The 21,465-nt window shown below is 43.7% G+C and overlaps 1 protein-coding gene across 2 annotated transcripts in view; it reads right to left on the reverse strand.

The window, feature by feature from the left end:
• The window catches only part of Nedd9 (neural precursor cell expressed, developmentally down-regulated 9), a 180,565-nt gene that overhangs the window by 123,242 nt on the left and 35,858 nt on the right, over positions 1–21,465 (reverse strand). The window lies entirely within an intron of this gene.

Below are 21,465 nucleotides of genomic sequence, written 5' to 3' on the forward strand. Positions count from 1 at the left end.
GTTGTAGATTTAATAGGACATGGGACATTTTGGTTTCATGTGGGGATATCATGTGAGGAGAGTCTAAGCAGTTATGCACATGCATCTGGGATCTAGAGAGATATGACCAATGGAAATGTAGACTTTAGAGTCATGGAGCTTAGTGATCATGATTCTGAAGGAGTGTGTATGATGCCAGCCAGAAGAGCTTGTAAAGTAATCAAGAGAGTTAGCCGTTATAGGGCTTTCTCAGAAGGTCCTGTCATCTCCTGGGCCCCGGCTGATAAAAAGAACAAGAGTTAAAATATTGGGTGTCCCTTCAGCCATTTGATCCACACAGGCCTTGGGCCCTAAGCTTTGGCTGGTGAACACCCAGCAGGACTTTCTATTTTAAAGAAAAAGTGAGGGATTTTGTGTGTTTGTGTATAATTTGACATAAAGCTTAGAAAAATAGTTTTTCAGTTTGTTGTTGTTTGTCTGTCTGCTTTTGTTTATGAAAATTCAATTTCCCAAGGAGATAAAAGCCTGATAAACTTAGCAGAAGTCTCAATCAGTTCCAAGAAGGCATAGTGCAGAAAGAATCAGAGGAGTAGGCAGAGGTTCAGAGTGTCATGGCATTTTATAAACCACACGGAGGGAAAATCCTACAGTTAGATTATGGGTGCTCTTGGGGAGTTCCTTTCAATGGAATGGTGAGGACAGACATCAGATGCCTCTGGGTTAACAGTGAGAGAGACAAAGAGAAATATGGACACCGTTGCCAAGTGTGGCATAGGGCAGAAAATGAAAAGTACAGCTCATCAAAGAAAGAAGGAATGGTGGTAGAAGGGAGTATGGGGTGAGGTCGGGAGCTCACTGGCTTTGGGAAGCAGGGGGAAGGCAGGTTGCTGCTCACCTGTCTATGACTTGACAACTTGGGGGACTTGTTCCTGTTGTATAATCGGCATTGTCTTCCGGGGTTATAGAAGTTGAGGTTCCTGGCTTGCCTTACTTCCTTGTTATCCAGGAGCAGTTGCTAGCATAAGGTTGCACTTAGAAACCAAACCCTCAGTAAGGTTACCCAGGGACTTGGCAGCTGCTTCCCTGACAATGCTGTCCTTAAGTTTTGAAAAGGACAGTCCCCTCTTCTAAAATGACATTACCCATCACTTTGAAATATGTGACCCAGATGAGCCCAGAAATCTGTCTTCCAGGATACTACAAAGGAGATTTTTTTTTTAATATAAAAAACAATTCTATCATGATGGTTCACACTTGCAATCTTAGCAATCAGCATATGTAGGCGGGGGAATTCCTGTGAATCTGAAGACAGCCTGGGTTATATACTGAGTCCCATCCTGGGATACTAAGCGAGAATTGCTCAAAAAATAAAATAAAAATAAAACCATAAGCAACAGCATCAAGTCATTGTTTGCTACTAGAGAGTTTTTCTGATGACTGTTTATATGAAAGGACCTGGGGGAAAAAAAACCAACAGCAGAGGTGAGGATCTGTTCAGTATATATCTGATTTATTTTTTGCCATGATACAATGATAATATGAAAATCACCAGAGAAGTTTCAACAATAGCATGGTGGTTTGAAGAAGAATGGCCCCCATAGGCTCATAGCTTGGACTACTTGGTTTACGTCAAGCTGAGAGGTTTCTCATTTCAACATGAAACTTTTACTGAACTCTACTCTTCCAAATCCTCTGGCTAGGGATGGGTGTCAGCTCCACATTCATGGCCAAAGCCCTTCTCTAGAGGTGGGGAGTTGTAGTAAGGTCTTATGTTTGTAGGTGCATGTGCATACATACAGCCCTTTACTCATTTTGTCTCCAACTTGACCTTGGTAGGTGTGAGCTAACTGTTACTGGTGCCAAAGGTTGAACAAAAGGGAGAGGAAAATTTTAGGAGCAAGCAAGCTAGGGAATAGCGTTCTGTAGACTTCTGGTCACTTGGCTCTTGAGTGCTATTCTCACTGTCTGGCTGTCCTACTGTGGCACCACAAGATGTATTCTTGTCCCTACTCTCTCCCCTCTCCTCCTTTCCCTCTTACCCAGTACCAAGTTGAGTTAAATCTCTTTTATTACTTGTAGCCAAGATCATCTTAAGGTATTCTGTTGGATTTCACAAATTAAAACAGCTGTGTGTGAAGCTCAGCGGCAGAACACTTGCCTAGCATGCATGAATTCCTGGGTTCCATCTCTAACATCAAATTCCTGTTTGGGTTGTAAGATAATAACTCTGATTTGAGGATTTTGACAGAAACAGCAACAGGGAAACCCATCTTCTCATTAAGCAAGCTTACACATACTCTCATTCCCTCCTTAGCCCAGGAAAGGTCCAGAATCAGTCCCATCAGAAATTGCCATGTCCTGTCAGATTGTTGGTGAAAAGTCTAGTTAGTGCAATGCCCACGACCGGCAATGTGTTCCCGTCAATCGGGATTATACATTGAGAGCACTGGCTACTCCCCCAGAGGATCTGGGTTCAATCCCCAGCACCCACATGGCAGCTCACAACTGTCTGTGACTCTAGTTCTAGATCTAGGAGATCTGACTTCCTCTTCTGTCCTCGGTGGGCACCAGGCAAGCACATGGTACACAGGTTACATGTATGCAAAAACCATCCATACACATAAAACAAAACAAAACAACAACACAACAACAAAACACCACAAAGAAGTGGGTTGGGGAGCATCATGTTGAAGAAGGAAGAGAAAAAAGAGTGGGGTAACCAATGGTTTCCACCAGAGTTGCTACCTTTCTTTTCTCATAAATGTAGTTCATTAGCTGATGAGTCTAAAGAAAGAAAGCTTTTGAATTTGCTTCTCCTTGAGTGTGTACAGGTAACCACAGACGTGTCCTGTCTGCTACCACTGCCTTATAAATCCGCTATGCAAGTGTCAGGAAGACCTGGGTTCTCAAGCATCTCCAGCTATACCTCATTCCAGGTGCCATTTCAGGCTGTGGCCAGTGTCAAGAAACATTGTGAACTTCTTTTGTTGTTGTTTTTGTTTTTAAGACAGAGTCCCACTATAACCCAGGGTGGTCTCAAATTCTCAGCAACCCTCATGCCTCAGCCATGCAAGTGCTAGGGTTATAGATGTGAGCCACTATATCCAACTCACAAGATAAAACACCAAATGTTGCTCCGGGCTTATGTCATGTACTGCTTTGCTATCATAGGACATTGGTTTGTTTTTAACAGAAAATATACAGTTGTCCCACTAGATTTTATTACCCAGTCTTTCTGTTCTTGTGGCTCACAAATACAGAACGATAGTGTATTCTGTTGAGTCAGGAAATCTTCTAATAAGCAGAGCGTGGCTCATGCTGTCCCTTCCAGATATAAGGCTATTTGGAAGGCTGTCTGATGGAGCCACCTTCTTGGTTATGAAGTGGTCTGCACAAGTGACACTGTAACTTGGTCAAAAGGGGTGGGTGGCAGCATGGGGGTGAGCCAGACCACATAGACAAGTCAGTTCTTTGCCTGTTCTACATAGATTTAAGACACATATCGTGGCTTTCCAATGTCTCAGGTTTCATTCTTCATTAAAGAAGAAAACTGCTTGTCGAGTGTGTGAGATGCTCTAGGCTTGATCTGCAGTACAGGAGGAGAGGTAGAGAAGACAAAAGAGAAGCAAGAAGCTAAGGAAGGGAAATCTCAACCGTACAAAGGCTTCTTGGAAAGTTTATCCTAGAGCTAGGTGGAGTCCTCATTGTATACACAGCAGGCTCTGATTATAATTCAGTAACCAGTGGCATAATGGCAAGGAACTCAATTCTCAGTTCCCAGTTCCCTACCTCCCAGGGAAAGAGAAGATATGCAGATGCCACAGATGGTGGGATCGCCTCTTCAGAACCTCAATCTCCAGAGCTCTAGCTCTGAACCAGTCAACAGTCTGTCTTTCATCTGACTCGCCTGGCTGGGTTAGTAGCACGCTCTTGAACAGGATTTGGCTCCCTAGAAATGGTGAACTCGTGGAAGAACAATTAAGTAGAGCAGCTGTGCTCCAATCTGGGTCACAGGAGTGGCCACAGACCTATCCTGGAAGCTGCAACTCATCAAATGAGAGAGAGAGAGTCACCAGCAGCAGTGGCTGGGCTGGAGAAAGAAGAGTGATGCAATCTCAAGTCGGAGACACCCAACTCCCAGCAAGCTGGGTGGGTGAAAGGCTGGGTGTGTCATATTACAGATGCTTGTTCAAAAGTGCCCTGGCCCTGGGGAGGGTTGCAGGGCAGACATACAATTGCTTGCAAACACGTAATGGGTACACTGAGCAAAGGGTTTTATCTGTAGGTTTTATTTTATGCCTCTTGGGGGACTTGGAAGGGCTAGAGTTTGAAACACAAGCCTGCCTCGGACATTCTTTTCCCTTTGTCTAGATCTAAACCTTGAGAGAGTCCCTAGATGATCTATTGAATTTTAATGGACTCTGAGCTTCAAGCACTGCTATTGGGTTCTAATATTCTTCTTTGCAAGACGCATTGCTGCAGGGTATATCCCAGCCCTGGCTTTGCCTTACTACTTAAAAGCTAAAGAGACCAGACTAGACATCCAAGTTTGGGGCTCATCCAGGGCTCTTGGAGTCCAAACAGAAGTCGTGATTCTAGGGAAAGGCTCTATGGAAGGCCAAGGATTTCTTAAAGCATCTTTGGATAAATGCATTGCTTATGGGGCTGTGTCCAGTAATGAAAGTAAGCCAAAGAAAGTGCCTTAGGAGTAACTGTCAGGGAGATGACAGAAGCCTGAGTCCCTGCTGGAGAGCCAGCCAGCGGACCACATGTGGTTGGTTACACAAGACCAGGAAAAGGCAAGGGGCATCTCCCTGGCAGTAGCATTTGTGGCAAGGTATTGCCACTGTTAGACATTTGACCAAGACTGTCAGGATGAAGCAGAAAGAAGAGTATCAACTCTTTCCTTAAACTCCGAATTGCCAGAGTGCTCCTGGCTTCTCCAATCTCTCCCCTCCCCTAATTCTTCATTTGCCAGTGGCTTTCTAGAACGTTTCCATATTATATAGTGAAATGGATTTCAGGGGTCCTACTATAACCTCTACAGACCAGCTGCATCAGAGTCGAGAGATAGGTGTGTTGATGTCTTGGTTTTTAGGAGTTGTTCTACCCCAGCTGACCCAGTATCTGAGAGTGAGACCTGGGAATGTGCATTGCACACAAAATGCACCCTTAGATGCCATTCACATGCACTCAACCTCAGAAGTATGCACAGAAGTGAAAAGTTCTTAGATTAGCAGCTAAAACATTCAAGTTCAAGGGGCTGGAGAGTTGGGTGGCTCAGCAGTTAAGTCTACTGGTTGTTTTCTCAGAGGATCCAGGTTCAATCCTTGGTCACAACTACCTATAACTTCAGTTCAGGTACTCTGATGCCTTCCTTTTCCCCCATGGGTACCAGGAATGTGCCTAGGACAAAGACATACATGCTGGTAAAATAAAACTGAGAAAAATTAAAATCCAAGTTCCAATTCATTTCTACCTTGGTGATCTTGGACAAGTTACTTACTAATTCTCAGCTTCCTTTCCGTTCTGTAAAAATGGACATACTACTTTACTGAAATTATCTTTTACTCCTTGAGAACTAAATGATACAGGACATGTGACAAGGTTGATTAATATCCAGCTACCATTGCCAAATATTAACATACACTACTCTAGAGAGCTAGAAAAGGGGTAGTGTGTTAACAAAAACCTTCATAGGCTTCAAGCAGGGTGTGTGTGTTGATTGGAATAAGAATGGTAAGAGTGTCCCCCAGAGGCTCACATATTTGAATGTATATTCAATAGGGAGTGACACTATTTGAAAGGATTAGAAGGATCAGGAGGTATGGCCTTACTGGAGGAAAATTGTCACTTTGAGATTTCAAAAGCCTATGGTAAGTCCATTGTCTGTCTGTCTGTTTGTATTTCTATCTATCTATCTATCTATCTATCTATCTATCTATCTATCTATCTATCTATCTATCTTTATGATCAGATATAGTTCTCAGATGCTGCTCCGGTGTCATGATGTTAATGGACTGAATCTCTGAAACTGTAAACAAGTCCCCAATGAAATGCTTTTTTTCAAAAGAGTTTCCTTGGTCATGGTGTCTCTTCACAGCAATAGAGCAGTGTGTGTGTGTGTGTGTGTGTGTGTGTGTACACTTTAGATGCTGATATAACTCTCTTTGTGTGGGCCCAGTACAAGGAGACGACTTGCCCACTCAGTAGTAGCTGGGGGCTAGAGGTAATAAAGAAATGTTTTCAAAAAGCAGACACTGGCTACTATAAAAAAGCATTGATGTCCTCAGCTATGTTTCTGAATAGCATAGACACTTGTCTGTGGGTTTTACACAGGGTGACATCTGGCAATGTCCAGTGACGTGATTGTCATGCAGTGGACTAAAGATTGCTATCCTTATCTGTTGGGTAGCGTCTGTTATAGTTTGCTTTCTATTGCAGTGACAAAGACCGTGACCATGGCTTAATTCTGATGATAGTCTATTACCAAGGGAAGTCAGGGCAGGAACCCAAGCAGGACAGGAACCTAGAGGCAAGCACTGAAAGGACCCTTAGAGGGTTGCTGCCCACTGACTTGCTTTTCATGGCTCACTGAGCTTGCTTTTTGATATTACCTATGACTGATATCTAGGGGACCCCACTACATCAAGAAAATGCACCACAGCCTTGCCTACAGGGAGCCCCATGCTCCCAGAATAATGACTCTGAAACTCACTTATACTTACAAACACCTTGGCCACAAGCTTTGGCTGTTCTCTGACTAGTTCATAAGTTAATTATGCTGTTATTCTATTGTAAGTTCTGCCACATGGCTATTTACCTCTGCTCAGCTCTGTCCTTCTTCATGGACATGGGCAGCAAATCCTCTCACACCTGGCTCTACCCTATATCCCACCTTGTATTCTACCCCTTCCTATAGATCATAATTTTTTGTTGTTGTTGTTGTTTTGTTTTTGTTTTTTTATTGACAGGTGATGTAGCCATACAATACACAAGAGATTCTGTCTATAATGATTAAAGCATTTTTAGGTTGAGATTCTCCCTTCCCAGAAGACTCTAGTTTGTGTCAAATTGGAAACAAACAAACAAACAAACGAACCACCCAAGCAGCACAGAAACCAAGGATGCTGTGTAAACTTCTTGAGGTCATAGGATGGTATCTGTCTCACCTAAAATGTTAGCAGGACTGAGGCTGAAAAAGCCTGTTCTAAGTTAACGTAGAAGACTTCTGTTCTTGTGTATGGCAATGAGGGACAGAGTCACAGAGTTGTGAAACACTCCCCGAGACAGCCTAGAGTTACTATATTGCAAATACATAGTAGGTTTTGGTGTCTGGTAAGTTGGTGGCCCTCCATTAGCCACTGTCTAGGTAAACTGGTTCCTGCCTGTTTCTCTAAGGAAAAATCCTTGGGAAGCAGAGCTAGTATTCTCCACAAGGAAAGAAGAAGGCTGCTATATTATTGGCATTATTTTGGATTTTTTTACCAAGGATAGAATAAGGAAAGGTGGATCGGGAGCAGAATTGTCCAGCAGGATTGACATTTTGAAGAGTCACATCCATACCAGCACTCCAAGAGTTTTAGAGGTGGTACAGAGAGTCCTCAGTACCTAAAAACATATGCAAATAGCCATGGACTGCTGAAAATCACTGGCCAGTCCAGGAGGAACTCATTTGAACCCAAAGCCCCAAATCTAGAAACTTCTAAGGGGCTAAATTATCCCATGCTGTACATTTTTCTTTCATGTTTCATGAAATTATTTAAAACCTTGTATAAAGCTACCTTCAGGCCATGAGTTTAAAGAGTATAGAAAACATAAATGAACTTGTTGTTTGGACTTGGGTCCCATGTCCAGAGAGACACTCTGTTACATAAATATGGTTTTAAGCTTTTTTTTTTTTTTTTTTTGGTTAAGAGAGTTTTCAACCCAACCATCATCTTTCTTCCCCCTGATCCTTATCTGTATTTCATCAATTTCTCCTGGAATTTCCAGGATAGAGCATTAATTAAACCACTTCTCTAGCTCTTCATCCACTTTGATCTCCTTACCTCTGCATGTGTTCTCTCTACTGGCATGGCTTGTATTGGGGAGCCATTCCTCTTGTAGTCAATGGAACTGGCTGCACAGACTAGGAGTCTGTTTATATCCCTCTATGTGAAAGGTGGTCAGTCGCTAGTGTTCCTTCTGCATCTTGAACATTCCACAATCCATTTCCTATTTCCATACATGTTTCCTTGCTATGGGCAGATCCAACCTCAAAGCAGGCCACCTGTGCTGTTCTATAAGGGCCCTTTAACAGACTTGAGGGTTTTCTACCTTCATAATAAAAGTCTTATTTTGGGAGCTGGAGAAATGGCTCTGCAGTTCTGTCCACTCTTCCAGAAAACCCAAGTTTGATGTCCTAGCGCATAACCACGTGTAATTCCAGTTCCGGGGTTATCCTCCTCTGGCCTCTATGGCCATATGCTGAAGACTGGGAAGTTCAATAGTGGTATGGCTAGGATGCTTTCATTGTTCACACAGCCCTTGTGCTGGGCACACAAGAAAGGCATCTCTATGCATTTGCAGCTGACTCACCCACATCCAGGGGAAAAAAAAAAAATATATATATATATGCATGCAGTAGCACACACACAAGTTTTTGGAAAAACTAGAAAGACAGCACTACTCTTCTATTTGAACTTGTATGTAGTAAGTGAAAATTTGGAACAAGGCAACATGTACAGAAATAGGGAACATGTACAAAGAAAATGAATGTCTGTGCTACCTTGCTACCTCATTTACAGAGAACATTCATTGTGAGTATCATATTATGTGCATCCACCATGTGTGGAAATCCATGGACTTTCAAGAGAAGTCAAGAGAAGTATGTTTTGTCTACATCACAATTAGCTGTGGAGGGAGAGGGAGACTGATTGCCCCAGGAGGCCAGACTTTCCATTCAGGGATAAAAACCGGCCTCCAAATATGGAAGCCAGTGGTTTTCTAAGAATAAGGAAGTCCTATCTCATTCTTATTCCTGTTACTGCCTGCCTTTGTGAAAGGATAGCTCTGGAAGACACAAAGGGCAGCTTCATCCCTTTTGCTGTTCATTCTTCTTAACATTTTGAGAAGCCAGTGCAGAGGTGGAGGGTAGCGCTTGCTTAGATCAAGAAGAAGCATTTTATTGACCTGTGCATTTGAGAGAGAGAGAGAGAGAGAGAGAGAGAGAGAGAGAGAGAGAGAGAGAGAGAGAGAGAGAGAGAGAGAGAGAGAGAGAGAGAAAGAGAGAGAGAGAGAGAGAGAGAAAGAGAGAGAGAGAGAGAAGGCATGGAGCTGGATGGAAGGTGGTAAGGATCCTGGAGGACATGGGGGAAGGGAAACCATGATCAGAATAGAGTGCATGAATTTTCAATTAAAAACAACAGAAGTGAAGCAAAAGCAGTTGGATTAGTCCTGAGCAATTTCCATTGTTCCAGTTAGAATGGAATATGCAAATCACATATCTTTTTTGGCCATTTAGCATATGGGTTCAATGCTTCTTTGTTTTCATTTGAACCGATACTGTAGAAATGAAAGGAAAGGTTCATGCTAACAATGTTTTTTGAATTTTCTTTTATTTAGAGTGGCATTAATTAGATCACAAATAATTTTAAAAAATAGCGAGGCAGGAGATGGAGGGCAAAGCATGTGTGGAGCACATGAGGAAGCAGATGGGGAGGTGTAAGTCCTGCAGCACCAGTGTCTCTCACCAGGACAACCCTGGGGTGCAGCCATTGGTCCCAAACCACTTCTGTAACTGCCTGCTGGGCATCTTCCCCAGCTCCTTCCCTGCCTGATCTCAATTCCTCATTCTTCATCTGTTTCCTGAGCAACCAGACTCATTTCACCCTAAAACCTGTCCAGAGGTCTAGGGCCCCAGCTCATGAACAGATTTTAGTGATGGTCAGAACCAACATCATCTTGCCAAGTTCTACAGCCCATTTCTACCAAGACAGTTGTTTTATATAAGAAGCCAATGTAAATAAAGATCAACTTGTGGGGCAGAGACCACAACATGGAGAGGTTCTTACCTGAAATCTGGGCTTTATCTAAGCTTAGGGCTGCTTACATGTAAGTCCAGCTACTCAAGAGCTGGAGGCAGGAAGATCACAAGAGAGAGGCCAACAAGTTCCACGGCATCCCGCATAACTTAGTGAGACCTTGTCTCAAAAACATAAAGTACTAAAATGGCCAAGTTATAGTTCAGTAGTAGCACTCTTGCTGAGCATGCACAATGCTCTGGGTTCAAGTCCCAGCGTGAGCATACACACACACACACACACACACACACACACACACACACACACACACACACGTGAGAGGGAGAGAGGGAGAGAGGGAGAGAGGGAGAGAGAGAGAGAGAGAGAGAGAGAGAGAGAGAGAGAGAGAGAGAAACAGGTAGACACACACAGAGACAGACAGACAGATACACAGATACAGAAACACAGACAAACAGAAAGACAGACAGACAGACAGACACACAGATACAGAAACACAGACAAACAGAAAGGCATACAGACATACAGAAAGACAGACAGACAGACAGACACACAATACGGGTGGTTCAAGTATGTACTGAGACTTCCAAACCAAAAAATCTTCCCACTCAGATAAGCAGGAATTCTGAGAGCAACCTAAAGAGGAAGTTTCTCCAACATGGGCAGTGTTCTCGGTAGCTCGTGACCACTAATGAGGGAGTGCATGCAGATCAGATGCTTGGACCCCAGAAAATCATGCTTCCCAATTCCATGGTGTCCCCAGCTCTGTGGGGGCCTGGAAGATAAAACTAAGCAATAGTAAGCTTGGTTTCCCCTCTTAGAGTGAGTCACAATGTGTTCAAGAGCTAAGCCGGAGCCAAGTTGTCCATCACCTTCCATATCCACCTAAGTAAAAGGCCCTTAATAGTATGGATCTTATGATCATTTACCTCTGTGTGTGGAGAATCTTTATCAATGCTTCTCTCAAAAGTGAATAAAAATAACAATAGCTAAGAAACGTCAATGTCATCTTTCTAAACACTATCACACTTCCCCCACTGCCTGGAATTGTTGGGGGAACTTTTTGAGACTAGATGCTCTGACACCCAGGAGAGTGGCAGAGAGGAGATGCTTCAATCCTGGGTCCAGTCTGTATTCTCATTTTATACTCTAAAACACAAGGTGGGGAGGCCAAGCAGGAGAGGTTTTACAGAAACGGACATGGAAGTCAGCAGCTTAAGGGCATTGATCCATTGTCTCAGCTGTTTCTCCAGGCCATTCTGTTTCAGGTGGCAAGTGGCATCATGCTTGGCAGATAGGCTTTGCTTTAAGTAAATCAGTAAATAAATCAATGAATCAGCATCTAAAAATTGATCTTTTCTACCTTGTTCTACTTTAGAATCCCCATATAAATATCCATGTGTTTATCAGCCACTGTTCCTGAGCTACAGGATCCTCCAGACAGACCTTTTGACTCACTCACTTGTGAGGTTCCATTGCCTTATGCAATACTTGGCACTTAAAGTTATGGTTGTTTAAATAATCATAGTGGTGCGCAAGAGCTAGACTCTATGCCGAGTACTTTATATATGTACTGATTGTCCCCTTTCCCCTTTCCAATAACAATAGTATCTATTGGTGGGGACCAATGCAAAGATGAAGCTAAGAGAGGTTTAGAGGTGTACTCAAGATCTCACCTCCTCACTGTCAGTAGAAGCCGGTCAAAGCCAGGTTTGCTGGCACCAAACACTGTGTTGTTGTGCCTGGATTAAATAATGTTTGCTGTGTAATTATTTCCAAGGCTGTCAGGAAGAGTGCTCATTAGGTAGAGACTCATCTGTACATCACCCTTTTAATTAAACAGCATTACCAAGACCCTCAGGCTATAAAGGATTCATTTTTATCTTCCAACTCTATATAGAATGGGTTTTCGTTTCAACAAGTTGCTAGCACGTCCCATAGACCTTGGTTATCAGAAGGTCTGCTTCATAGGCACTAGAACTGGTGTGAGCCAAGTGCACAGCTGTGGGTGCTCCCAGTACACAGCTGGTTCCTCCTGGCTCATTATTATAGAAACTCTGCCAAGTTACATTACATGTAGGACATTATTAGGGTGGCATTAATAAGTAGATTCAGGACACTGGTGTCTTCCATTCCATTGGGTAGATGAGAAGGGATCTTTTTTTTTTTTTCCTTTCTTTTTATCTTCCTTTTCCTTGTGTATATGTGAAACCCTTCCTTTCTCATTCTTAGCTTTTATTGTTCACAGAGGATTTCAAAGTATTACCAGCCCATGAGTTTCGTGTTGAATCATCGGACATATGGGATTTTCAGAGCCTAATGGGTGGGATCTTATACTGAGTTTCTTTTCAACTCTGTGTCCATTTCATTAAAAACAAAACAAAATAAAAAGCATATAAAAATCACCATTTGCCCTACCATATACTTACCTCAGTCTTTGTCTCTGATGATGTAGGAGCACAGGGACGGTTGTATAAGGTTGTCAAGGCTGTGGGTTTGCTGGGTGCCTGGCTGATCCCACCCCTGTGGTTATCTAGTTTCTTTATCCTCTCGGGAACAAAGGGACCTATGGTTTAGGATGTCTGGACTTGGAGTGTCACAGCCACCCAAACGTTGAGAATGACTAATTTGCAAAAGCATGACAGATGGCCTCAGACAGGAGGGGCTATTTTGAGAACCACAAAAAAAGAAAGAAGAGACAGAATTGTGTAATGGGAAAAGTGACGAATCCATAGTTAGGAGGCATTGTGTTTGAAACAGAGTGACACCAAACTTCTTCTCCAAACTAGAACTCCTTCTAGAATGATAAAGATCCAATTGATAATTAAACCAAGACAACAGGGTGTAGTGGGGACTGTCCTAGTCATGGCATGGTCACAGCAGTCATAGGAAACCACTTGTATGGCCTCCCACAAGCCAGTAAATGCTGCTGGGTCTCAACTTCTTTTGAAGAAAAAGACTGAGATTCCTCCAGCCTTTCTGTCATCATTGTAACATCTTCACATAGTTCTTGGTGCTTCAGAACAATCACATCAAGTAAGGCTGGATGACTTATAAACAAGTAGAGTTGTCTTAATCAGAACCTTGGTCAGCATGAAATGATCAGCACTGGCCAATGCTGATGTAGTTTTAGGTAAAACAAACTAATCCAAACCAAGCCAACACAGAGAAACTTGGCACATTAATATATGTGGTCTCTTTTATTAAGGTAAATCTAGTTGTTCTATTATCCTTTTGGAAGATGAGGGCAGTTTTGAGATCCTTCCCAGTATATTTGCAACCAATAGACCTCTCAGTCTTGAGGTTGAAAACCACATTAATGGATGTCACTTTCTTTTACCCAGACCCAGTTCTAATGTCTGTGATCCCCTGACAGCTCTAGCGCCCTTCCTGTCTCTGGGACATAGAGACATAAAGAGGAGCTAAAAAAATAAAAGCCAGAAAGGAGGCAGAAGCACTGGACAAGGTACCTGTGTAGGCAGAGGAGGCGTTGCCTTGCGGCCATTTCCCTCCTATGTAAGGTTTCTTGCCTGATTCCTGGGGGAATTCTTTAGGGTGTATTCACATTAGGATATGATTAGGGAGTAGAAATATCCTTGCAATTGCTCATCCTTGCCTCCTCTTTTCCACCCCTATGATCTCACTATGGGGCAAGGAATGAGCAGCCTGGAGGGGCATCTCCACAGATTCACAATAGCAGAAAGCAGAAAAAGAGAAGGACATGCCTCTTACTAAATGCCCCATGACTTGCACTCAGATTCTAGTTTCAAAGGCAATAAACTAGATGTGCTATCCACCCAGTGTGTTGGGAAATGTGAGTGGGTGTGGGGGGGTGTGACAAGGACACCACTTAGCAACTTCTGCTCAGTATCTAGGGATGCTAAATGACACCCTTATCATGAAGACTTATCCATTCAAAGTGTCAAAAAGCACCTTCTATGAGAAAAAAAAATCTAAGAATTGCCTTTAGTTGTTCCATAGAAGGAATTCTTTGACCACTGGAAACTGGCTCAGATTATATTGGACAACATTGTATGATGCTGGACCCTTTTGGCAATGGAGCATGTTGGATCCCACAACTCCGAAAAAAGGCTAAGTAGACGTCTCAGCAGAAGGCATCTAGCAACTCATCCTACCACAGGCTCAAGTCCACACAGTCTGTTGTGGGATGGTTTCTCTTTTACCTCATTACCATCACAACTGCTGAATCACTGTCTTTATTTTCTTGTGAGATCAATGCCATCACCCTCCAAATGAAAAGAACATGAGTTAAAGCTATGACACAGGCATGCTGCTGCCAGGGTGGGCCTTCGGCCTTTTTGAGCCTTGGCTCTGTTTTGGCTTCAGTTCCATTCGTTTCAGCTAGGAGTATATAGCAAATAAGCTTCCCTGTGGTATTCCCATGTCATGGTTGACTCAGCTCTGCTGTGAGTTAGTGGTCCCATGAGGAGCAGGCCCAGGGTTCTCCTTCTCTACAAGATTGCTCCTGAAAGGAGAGGTCAGGAAGGAACCACGAAGGGGTCTCTGACCATAAATATTTCAGAACCCGATTTCCTTAAAATCTTAAATAATGAAAACCATTTGTTCGTTGGAGAGTGCTAAGTCTTCCCTGTGCCTTGCTTCAGCATCCCATGGCGAGATACGTGCATGATGTCACGATCGAAAGGAATGCATAGCACATAAAATCTTGCCTGGGTCAGGGAGAAGTGCTAAGCTCTCTAGCGGGACAAATATACAAACGTACTCCGGCATATGTCAAAGACCCATGGAAGGGCAAACATTTTATAACTCTGTTCCTGGGAAGAGAGACTATCTCAGGATTGGAATTTCTAGCCCTCATGTTGCAGATGAGGCAGTAACAGCCATTTAGTATGCAAATGGCCATTTGGGGATATGAGTGTCTAACACAGCAGTGGAAATCTCAGAGCGATACTGGGGGGTAGAACCCTTCACCTTCACTGGAATAAATAGACTCACCTTACAACCTGTCCCATGGGCTGCCTTTCTTTCTATTTACAATTTTCCCTGCCTTTTCCTAGGGCTTTGACATACATGATATTTTGGCATCAAGAAAAAAATCCCAAAGTCAAGGGAAGACTATCTTTCTGGCTATAACTATCACTCTGAAACTTTGCTCCTCTGGTACATTCCAAGAGCACCCCTAATGAGCCTGACCTGCCCCCTGCCATGTCTTCACCTCTTAATGTTCACACACCTGAACTCTCGCTCATAAGCATGTTTGTAAAGTCTTCCCTGGCCTCCATTGCCTCTACCATCTTAGCAGAGTATCTCAGCTGCGGGGAGGTTTGCCCTCAAGGGGCTATGGAGACATTTTTCAATAGCTGCAACTGGGAGAGTTATGCATTGCTAACCTGCAAGGGGATAGATGTCAAACATGCTTCGGAAGGTCCTACACTGTACACGGTAGCCTCTTATAACAAAGAAATGTCTAGTACAAACTATTCAGCTAAAGTTCAGATGCCCTATACTGTGGCTAACAGATATGACTGGCTTCTGCCTAGACTAGGAAGGTCATTGTCTCCATATGCACTTCCCTCTGACATAAAAAATGTTCACTAACTATTCTTATCATTGTGGTAGGCACTAGATAAATGGTTACCAACTTTTTCCAATATGGCAAGTGTGACTGGAGAGCTGGGTTTTAACCTTATGTGATTTTAATTCATGAAATCTTAATCAAGGCATATGGCTTGTAGCTTCTCTGTTAAGCAGTGAAAGTCTATATAAGAGACAGTCATACAGAGATGACCTGCCTCTGGTCAGCTATTCTCATTTAGAATTGAAATCTTGTAATTATATACTACTATAGGTGAGATTTTCGTCTATGTTGATGTGACTTTAACTTTGGGAGAGAGAAAGCCTTTGACTCATACACAGAAGTTGCTAAATCAATAGAGAGAATGGATCAGAAAACTATTTGACCAGAGCAGAGAGTTCTGGGAACTTAGAAATGAATGAAGGGGTCTTATGAGACTGAGCAAGAGGCAGGCTGAAGGATGGAGAGGTTTCCTATTGCTCTGTCAGCATACTCAACAAAAGCAACTTAAGGAAGGAAGGTTGGCTTTGGCTCACAGTTTGAGGATACAGACCTTCTTGATGGGGAAGGACTATCGATAGCCTGGATATAGAGATGAACTTTGGTGTTCACGTGTCCTCTTTTAAATCTGTTCCAGGACTCTAGCCCATGGGAGAGTGAGATTCACATTTAGGGTGCTTCCCTCCCCAGCTAAAAGTCTTTGAAAACACTCTAATATACATACTAAAATGTGTATCTCCTAGGTGATGCTAATCTAGTGCAATTGACATCAAAAATGAAATATCACAAAGGAGGGGATGAGCACCTAGAATGGACTGGAGGAGCGGCAGTTTTACTCCAGAGTCCAAAGACAACCTGCTCTTGCTTTCATTGTACAAACTCTTCTGCAAACAGAAGTTAAAATCCCAACACTATTACTCAGAGGCATGTCTATGGAGGCCAAAGAGAAGCAGAAACAAAGGGGACCTGTTTTCCTAGTCTTGATCTATCTGCCCATAGCTCTCAGGCCAGATCTTCTCACACTGAGATGTTATGATGCGTCCTGGTATGTAAGCCCCATTTCTTTCTCTCATTATCTATAAAGGACTAGGTAGGTGCACCAAAGCCCTATGGTTATGCTTCTGATGCTGAGGGTGTTCCATAGGGTCTCATATGTACTTTATTACCAAGTCACTCTCCAGGCTATTCTGGGTTTTGCTGGAGCCTCCTTGGCAACCCAACATTCTTTTTGAAACTGATGATGAGTTCTCCCCAGTCCATCTGATAAGACAGGAGGTTATATTAATCTTTACAGATGAATCTTTGTGAAGATACCATGTACAAAGATTTTCAGAGAGAAACAGCTAATCACCAGTGAGCCATATCTACCCACATTTGCAGCAACAGGGAATGAACAATAGGCCACAAAAAACTGAACCAAAGCCCAACCTCTCCTCCTAGGTGTTGTCTGTGCAGCTTATACTAGAGCTCCTGGGAGGGCTGAATTGCCTGACTGGTATGAACGCTGGATAGAGACTGAGCTGAAGGGAATAAGGTATGAGAACTTCACAAAAGATGCTTTTCCTCCCCCTAGAAAGACAATGTTGTGATGGATATAGGGCTGACAAGATCGATGGTGAGAGAATTCATTTCCAAACTCTCAAGTCTGTACGTGGCAAGGATGAGTCAGGTGGGGATGGTAGATGAGTAAATTCAGGACAGTGAAATAAGCATACAGATGATCTTACCACCTAATGATAACGACCTTTAGGGATTTGGGGGAGGAGTTACACCAGTAAGAAAGCCATGTGCAATGAATAGAAATCATGCATGAAAATTTGAATTTGGATGTTTTCCTGAAGTAGTGAAAGGTAGGATCATCTTCTGCCACAGGGCGAGGTAGCAACGGTGGCCCCCAGTCTGTACCGAGGCTGGGCAGGGGGTGACAGTCACCACTCTATACCTCTATAGTGTAGAGTGCCTCTGACAATGAGGACTGCTAAGTCTGATGTCGTTGATGAAATTTAGGATTTCTTTTTTTGGCCGGCGGGGAGGGGGTAGAGGTAGAGTAGGGACATGTAAGTCTACTTAATGCAATATGGTGGTGGCGTTTGGGATGTCTGACTTAGAAACTTTTTACCCCAGTGTTAAAAGCTATAAAACTAAAGAGGCTACAAATGTTTCTGGATAGTGACAGTTCACGATACTGAATACAAAAACAAGCAAGCTCAAAACCAGTCTCTTGAAAACAGTCTAGCAGGCGTCATCTCCTTCCTGTTCTTCATAACACATCCCTGGTCCAGTCTCTACATGGAACGCCAGGCAGGTTTGAGCCTAAGTCAGTGAGTTCATTTCACAGGGCCACTCTTCTATGCAATAAGGGGCTATTAGGCCTCACGTCTGAGCCTGTAATGCATTGGTGTTTGACCTAAGATCTTTTTACCTGCTGGTATTGAAACAGGCAGAGAAACACAATACCCCCATGAGTAGCAGGGGCTTTCTTTCTGTGGAGGTAGCAAGTCCAGGCACATGGGCTGGGGAGGGGGCAGCGTTGGGACAGAGCATCAGTTCAAACACAGTAATAGCTGTTTTCCAGCTGGTTGGCTCTAAGTCTCAGGGTGTGATGGCTGATTGTTACTTTGACATACATGAAAAGCCTTGTCACTGGCCCAAGTAAGAAGCAGAAGCGGCATGTCTTTCATGAGCCTTTAGGATGAAAGAAGTAAATGCGAAAAACAAAAACCATTTGATATCAGTGTCCACCATTTCACTAGTCTGCTTAATGTGTGTTTTGTCCTCAGAGAGTACAGCAGTGGGGTCTGGGAGCTGCCTTTGATCTTGCTTCCACTGGAGTTGTAAGTCCTGTTATCTTCATGTTGGAAGATGGAAGGGCTGGCTTTCAGTCAGACTTCCAGCTCAGTGATTAAGAAGGCTCTAACTATGCTGGGGTACAGGGAGTGATGGTTCAGAGAACTGCCTTTCTTTCTGCTCTCTGTCATTCTCTGTGTCTCTGTCTGTCCCCCACTCTCTGTATTTGTCTCTCTGTGTCTCTCTGTGTCTGCCTCTGTCTTTGTCTCTGTCTCTGTGTCTCTGTCTCTGTGTCTCTCTCTGTCTCTGTGTCTCTGTCTTTCTCCCTGTCTCTGTCTCTGTGTCTTGTCTCTGTCTCTGTCTCTGTCTCTGTCTCTCTCTCTCTGTCTCTCTCTCTCTCTCTCTCTCTCTCTCTCTCTCTCTCTCTCTCTCTCTCTCTCTCTCTCTCTCTCTCTCTCTCTCTCTCTCCATGGTCTCATATTCTAGCCCATGCTTGTCTCAGACTTGCAGCCCAACCTTCCATAAATACCCCTTTGACTATGAACCATTCCAACACCTACTCTTCTTTAAAACCTGTTGATGTCTCCCCATTCCCTCTAGGACAGAGGAGGCCTCCTTTTGGACAGGCACTGCTCATGCCTGTCCCGTAACACTGAGGTACATCCAGGTGTTCTTATAAAAGTATACCCTTGCAATGTTGGTCTTCCTTTTAAAGCCATGCATCCTTCTCTGAGAAACCATCCCAGCATTCCCCGAACTCTGTGACTAACTTGACTGACTGTAGCACACCTTACACCCTCCTTAACAGACTTCCCAGCTACACTGTGAGTTTGCAGAGTCCAGGACACAGGTGTAGTTCTTTAATCACCCCTGAGCCAGGCACATAGACAATAACACGTGGATACTTGCTTTAGGTGGGGATGGAGTTTCAGACTGTCAATATCTGGGGAGGGGGTCCTATCAACCAAGCCACATCCCTTAATTTCTGTTTGGCAGAATAAATGTAAGAGCTCTGTCTGACCTTCTTGGCTGAGGTTCTACATCCCTTGACTTAAGCGACCATGGGTGGGCACTCTGAAAATGTCCTGTATGGGTGCTGACATGCCAGTCTTCTCTCTTGTCACCATTCCCTAAACAGCACAGTTGTATCAAACTGTTTCAAATTCACTTACATTGTATTAGGTGCTAAGAGTAATTTAGAGAGGATTTACACTACTCAGGAGGATGTGGTAAATCTTAAATAAGGGGATTGAATGCTAATTCTAATTAAATAGTATAAAACAGACTCTGTAGTTTATCTTAATGAAAACAAAACAAACAAAAACAAGCATAAAAACCACTCAAGCAATGGCAGAAACGATCCGTCTAGTTTGAGAAGAGGAAGGAAGGAAGGTAGGAAAGAGGAAGAATTAAGGGAAGAGACAGCCATAGGCTTCTTCCATAGGTAAAAGGGAAGTCGGTGGAACACATGGACTTCCACTTTAAAACAGTACATGAGTGTGCTGTGGTGCACACCTGTACTGCCAGCACTGGAGAGGTAGAGAGGAGGGAGGTTAACAAGTTCAAGCCCATCCAGAACTACAGAGCAGAGCTGAAGGAAGCACAGGTTACCTGAGACCCCATTTTAAAGCAACAATAACCCACCCAACTTGTGTTTCAACTCCAATCTATTTGTAAACCGGCTTCGGGGCATAGGAAAACTGCACTGGGCAATGGAAACCAAACCAAACCTAACATGAAGGGCCCTGGTTAATTAGTCAGTTCATTTCCCAACATCTCCCTCAACAGTGCCTTAAGATGTTTTAGAGATGACTAAGCTTCGTTATTCATCTCCGATGGACTTATGTGCTGCACAGGTATCGATGACTGCATTGGAAAACACCCCCTCTCTGCTGCCTCATTCGCTATAGAAAGGTGGAGGGAGTCAGAGGGAGGACCAGCATGCCCTCCCAGGATGTGGGGGAGAGAGCAGGTGCAAAGCTCGCTCGGAGGCTGGCCAGCCTCCCACAGCCCGGAGAGCTTTTCCTTCCCTACTGAGCACATAGTCTCTGCTTGCTTGTTCATCAGCCAGGCTGGGGATTTTGGCAGCCTGCAGCTGTATTTAGTGGAGCTTTCACCTCACCTACCACATCCTTTGAGGATCTCATTATGGGCCACTTTGATAACTGCTCAGGCAGTTTTGGCGCTTGGGGCTATGCCTGTATACTCCAAACAGTGGTTGCTGTCGCCAGTGTCGAGACTTTACACCACCCCTCTTCAGCTATCTGTTGGACAAATCAGTCAGTCATGCCCACTGTGAGCAAACGCCTATAGGGAAAAGTGTTTAGCCTCTGCGTGTTGTAGCTTCTCTCTCTTCTTAGTAACTGGTCATCCAACCTCTGGCCACCTCCTGCTAAGTATCATTCTGTTGCTCTCTTCACATCTGTTCCCTGGGGTCTGCTAAATAAATGCAGCCCATGGCTTGAAAAGTAAGTTTTACAATGCTCCTTGGTAGGGTAGGGAAATACAATACATAAAATAGGGGGGGAAAGTTGTTTAAAAACAAGTAACAATGTCTCTGTCTGGTTTTGAAAATACACACAGAAATAATGTTTTCTCTCAGTGTGGCATAAAGGGGCATTTTGGTTCTGTTCTTGGCACATAAAGCTGTCTCCTTCCCTTGCTATCTGTCTTCCCTGCTTTCTCCCCTGCTGCTTTGCTAAGGGGCTGAGCTTGCTCCTACCTCCAGCTCTTCCCACTGACCCTCTGCTTGACTCCTGCAAGGATCCCTCATATCTTGCAAGCAAAAGGAAAAACCAAACAAAAACAACCTGCTACATAAAGGAAATCTCCTCAGACTGCTGCCTCTGACTGAAGTCACTGACGTCACAGAAGTCCATCTCCACAAACTGTTACAAAGCTGGTCAAGACACACAACACAAGACAACACAGCTTTGAGAACATGGAAAACAGAACCAATGGCATGACTCAGGGGGTGAGGACGCTTGCTGCCAACTTCAATCCCCAGGACCTGTAAGTAGATGGAAGGAACCAACTGGAAATTTATCCTCTGACCTCCACACCAGCATTGTGGTATATACCTGCACACACACCTCCACACCAGCATTGTGGTATATACCT

The sequence above is a fragment of the Mastomys coucha genome, unplaced genomic scaffold (assembly GCF_008632895.1).
Source record: "Mastomys coucha isolate ucsf_1 unplaced genomic scaffold, UCSF_Mcou_1 pScaffold7, whole genome shotgun sequence".
NCBI classification, from domain to species: Eukaryota; Metazoa; Chordata; class Mammalia; order Rodentia; family Muridae; genus Mastomys; species Mastomys coucha.